We start from the raw sequence: 5,565 nt of genomic DNA, 5'->3' as shown, positions 1-5,565 counted from the left end.
AGTACAGTGTGGCAACTACATTTTTTCAAAAACACACTAACCTAACTATTCTATCACTTACCACGAGGGTGCTACACTTGTATGACATGACAGTATACTCTTCTGTGATTTTATTCTGTTATTTATAATTATTACTACAAAACTATCATGATCTGGATATGTGAGAATTTTACATAACATCTTGGAAGGATAAAATATTTTTTAAAAAAGTTCAGCGCTATAGAACTAGAATGTGTATAGAATCATTTTAAGTCCAGTCGTAAGCCAAGCCTTTGTGAACTCAATCAAATTGTGAACTTTCAGTATAGAATGGTTTACTCAACCCCAACTTTTTGACCATTCTGCATGCCAAAATTATTTTCACATTTTCTTTTTGCCACATATTATTATTATTATTATTATTGATTTATATAGCGCCAACAGTTTACGCAGCGCTTTACAATGTATAGGGGAGACAACACAATTACAGTACAATACAAAAGGTACAAGAGGGCCCTGCTCATAGAGCTTACATTCTAAAGGGAGGGGGTGGTGGTACAAAAGGTAATAGCTGCAGAGAATGATTTGATGGGGGCGGCTCGGGGACAGTTAGGTGGGTGTGGGGTAGGCTTCCCTGAATAAATGAGTTTTCAGGGAACTCTTAAAGGTGGACAGGGTAGGGGCTGAGCGGACAGACTGGGGCACGGAGTTCCAGAGGATGGGAGTGGCTCTGGAGAAGTCTTGAAGGCGAACATGAGAGGAGGTAACAAGGGAGCTAGAAAGCAGGAGGTCATCGGAGGAGCAGAGGGGACGATTTGGGTGATATCTGCAGATGAGGTTGGTGATGTAGATGGGAGCGAGGTTGTGGATTGGTTGTGGATTGCTTTGTATGTTATGGTTAGCATTTTGAATTTTACACAGTGGGGTAGGGGAAGCCAGTGAAGGGATTGGCAGAGAGGGGTGGCAGTCACAGAACGATTAGTGAGGTGTATTAGTCTAGCAGCAGCATTCATAATAGACTGAATATATATGAATACATATGGGGCCTTCATTTAGCAGTTTGTTTTCTAAATATTAAGAAATTTGTGTTATATTAGCAGATAAATAGAAACAAAAAATGTTGTTTATGGTGTATTTTGTAATTAACTTGTAATTGATCTCTGGAAGATTTACCCCCCCCCCCCTTCATGACCAGGCCATTTTTTGTGATACGGTACTGCGTTATTTTAACTGACAATTGTGTGGTCATGCAACGCTGTACCTGAATAAAATTTATATAATTTTTTTTCCACAAATAGAGCTTTCTTTTGGTGGTATTTGACAACAACTGCAATTTTGAAAAAAATATAAATATTTTTTACTTTCTGCTATAAAACATATCTAATAAAACATGTAAAAATCTTATTCCTTAATACATTTAGGCCAATATATATTTTGCTACATATTTTTGGTAAAAAAAAATCCCAATAAACGTATATATAGATTGGTTTGTGCAAAAGTTTTAGCATCTACAAACTATGGTATATTTACTGGAATTTTTATTTAATTTTTTTATTTGTGTCTTTACATGTTTAAATGCATCTATATGCAAATATTTTTGTGATTATTAGGAACTTGTCTCCTAGAAAAGACAACTGATAACATCAGTGACATTTTTACAGCCCTGTTACCTTTTTGTGACCTCTAGTGGTAAAAAACTAGAATGCAGCTCTACAATAGTGCTATAGTAAAATATCATTCTAAACCTTTTGTTGTAATGATACTCTTTTAACCGGTTCCTGCCTGGCCCATTGTACAATGATGGCTGGGCAGGACCGCTCTTGTTCTAGGAGGTCTTGACGTGCACCGCGAGTCCTGCTGACCATGAAAGCATCCGGTGGATAGATATGAGTTAACATGGAGGAGAAGAAGGGTATATAGGTCTGTAGATATTCACCAGCCCACCATGGATGGTCAATTTTATCCAAAACGATTTTTTATTAAAGAAAGATCACATCACAAAAACGGTGTAATGCAACCTTTCAGAGCCACTCAGGACCTTCACATGCCTGACAAAGGCGCCCTGCGTGGCTCCGAGACGTTGCACTACACCATTTTTGTGATGTGATCCTTCTTTAGTAAAAAAACATTTTGAACAAAATTGATGATTCGGTGTGCTGGCGAATATCTACATATTGTATAGGTTCCAGTGTCCAGCTGGAGGGTGATACAGCACTCAGTACCTTAACCACTTTCTTACTGGGCACTTAAACCCCCCTCCTGCCCAGACCAATTTTCAGCTTTCAGCGTTGATGCACTTTGAATGACAATTGCGCGGTCATACAACACTGTACCCAAATGAAATTTTTATCATTTTTTCCCACAAATAGAGCTTTCTTTTGGTGGTATTTAATTACAGCTGGGAGTTTTATTTTTTAGTAAACAAACAAAAAAAGATGCAAAAAAAATCATGTTTAATAGTTTGTTATAAAATTTTGCAAACAGGTAATTTTTCTCCTTCATTGAAATGCGCTGATGAGGCGGCGCTGGTGGGCACTGATAGGCACAGTTAAGGTGGTACTAATAGGCACAGTTAAGGTGGCACCGATGGGCACAGATAAGACAGTACTGATGGGCACAGATAAGGCGGCACTGATGGGCAAAGATGGGCACAGATAAGATGGCGCGGATGGGTGGCATGGATGAGTGGCATGGATGGGTGGCATGGATGGCACTGATGGGTACCACTGATAGATGGGACTGATGGGCACTGATAGGTGGCACTGCTGGGCACTGATGGGCGGCACTGCTGGGCACTGATGGGCGGCATTGATGGGCACTGGTAGATGACACTGATGGGCACGGATATGTGGCACTGGGGTGCAGCACTGTTTTTGCAGCAGATTGTGGGCACTGATAGGTGGCACTGTGGGCACTGATAGGTGGCACTGTGGGCACTAATGGGTGGCACTGTGGGCACTAATGGGTGGCACTGATAAGTTTCACTTTTTCCCCTAATTAGGTGGCACTGGCAGGGGGCAGGAGGGCACTGATGATCTGGCCGTGATCGGGACTGAAGTCCCTCTCACAGCTGCCGGTGATCGGCTTTTTTTTATAGCCGATTACCGGCTCTGTTGCGATCACATGATCAGCTGTCATTGGCTGACAGCTGATCACGTGGTAAGGGGTTGGGATCGACCCCTTGCTCCGATCTATGATCAGGCAAGTCTCATAGACTCGCTGATCACAGAGCGCGCCGCGCGCTCCCCTCAGGGGGCTGCAGGCCGCTCGTGCACGGGACGACTTCAATAGACGTAGTCCCGGCAAAGCAGGTCCGCGCTGTAGCCGTCATTCGGCTATAGCGCGGATCTCTAGAGGTTAAAAGCTTATTCCAGCAACGTGTACAGTGGGAATATGGAATGTGGGGTATATAGGTTTGGTTGCCGTGTAGCCAGTTTATGTGATGAAATCAGAAAGATGAAACGCGTCTAGCATTGGCTATGTGGTAACCAGAAGTGACTTTAGAGCTGGAAACCGAAAGTGACGTTGTGGAGGTGCCCAATGTTTCCGGAGGTGGTGAGACACTGAGAGACCACTGTACATTATTGCCTGACACCACTATGTATTATTGATGAGCACAATTGATGCTTTTAATTTGTGAGTGTTTTTTTTATTAATAAATAGATTGTGGATTGGTTTATTGCACCATTGGAGGCTGTTCCTTTTTCTTCCATATGATTTGTTGTGATATACAAGCCGGATGGAGGAGTGACTCAGTGGCAAGATATCCAGGTGTTTGTGTGTAATTTTTATACAAAGCTAGTTATGCCAGTCATGAGAATGGGTGGCATTGAGCCCCGGGGAGTTTCTTCCTCTAGGGGGGGACCTAAAGTGCACAAGTGGTATGTGGTGGAAAGGTTGGGTGGGAACGCGGAACGTTTCTTTGCACAAGTTTATGGACTTTTTGCGGACTTTATATAAAATGCGATAATTTATGCACTTTACTGATTAATAACGGTGTAAATATGATCACAGTGCCACTTTGAAGTTGGGGTGTTTTGAGCGAACACACTCTTATTTCAAATGTGATTATTCCAATATGTATTCTTAATTCAAAATGTACCTTATAAAAACCTTCAGCCTGTAGAATCACTTTAAATTGACCCTCTGACTTCAGCATTTTCTGAATCCCTGAACGGGAACAACTAAGCAGATTGTGAAAATTGGAGAAAAGTCAAGTCCTTTTCTGCTTATTTGTTCTAGCTTAGTAACTCTAAGCCCTTGTACACACGGTCGGACATTCCGACAACCAAATCCGTCGGATTTTGTCCGACAGATTTTGTCCGAAACTGTTGCATACACACGGTCGGACAAAGTTGTCGGAAAATCCGATCGTTCAGAACGTGATGACGTTATTTCGTTACGACGGGACTACGTTCAGGCTAGTAGCCAATAGCTTTGGTGTAGGAATTTGATCTGAGCATGCGTGGCACTTTGTCCGATCGGATCATGTTGTCGGAAAATTTTACCGACAAGTTGGAAAACTTGGTCCGTCGGATACTCCGACGGAAACAGTGCGATGGAGACCACACACAGTCGCATTATCCGACAAAACGGTCCGATCGGACACATTCCGTCGGAATCTCCGACCGTGTGTACAAGGGCTAAGGCCAGCCATAGACAGTTTGAATCGTGTGTGGGCAGGCTGAATATACCGAGCTGATCGGTTAACTTGGGTACAACAAGCCTGCCAGATTAATTTGCAATTATCCACTATAGTCACTAGAAATAATCATTGTCTTCTCCCGGCATGGATGGCTTACCCTGGCTGCCTCCGCCCCCCACTGGGAGCAGACAATAGCTTGACAGGAGGGTTTCCCCTGTCAGCACGGTCTGTGTTGATGAGGTAATCGTGCAAATTTCTTTCCTGCAACTTGTGGTCTATGGACAATCTCTTAGTGTTGAAGTCAGCATTACTGACAGGCAACTAGTATTTTGAGAAGGTATATAGGGTGCCTGCATATTTCATTTGCCATCTATGTGTCTGGACAGCCTTTAACTGTCCAAAATACAGTGTATATCATTTTATTTTACCAAATTGAATATAGATAACTCAGTCAAAAGGTAAAACATTTTTACCATCTAAAGCTGATCTCTGTAATGTGATCATTCTTCATGTTAAAGTGGGGTACCCCCTAAAAAAAAAAAATTAAAAGTCAGCAGCTACAAATACTGCAGCTGCTGGCTTTTAATAATCGGACACTTACCTGCCCCAGGGTCCAGCGATGCGGGGGAACGAAGCCCCCCCCCCTCGCTCCCCGCTCCGCTCGCAGCGCTTCACAGCCGGGCACCCACTGCGCATGCGCGAGCGGCGCAGGGCGCCGTGATATGCCGTACAGTCACCTGGGACACATGACAGGTCCCAGGTGAATGTGCGGCGCGAGGGGAAGTGATGTCACCAGCCTGGGCAATGAGGAAGGCAGATTACGAGGGACCCCCTAGCAACCGGTATTTAGAGGTGAGTAAAAAATTTTTTTTTTGCCAATTATTTTTTTTTTATTTTTTTTACGAATTTTAAGCACTTTTAATTTTTTGGTGGCAACACCA

This window comes from Lithobates pipiens, unplaced genomic scaffold, assembly GCF_037356315.1.
Source record: "Lithobates pipiens isolate NorthernLeopardFrog02 unplaced genomic scaffold, aLitPip1_a1.2 Scaffold_22, whole genome shotgun sequence".
Classification (NCBI taxonomy): Eukaryota; Metazoa; Chordata; class Amphibia; order Anura; family Ranidae; genus Lithobates; species Lithobates pipiens.
Note: the sequence above shows the minus strand (reverse complement) of the source record.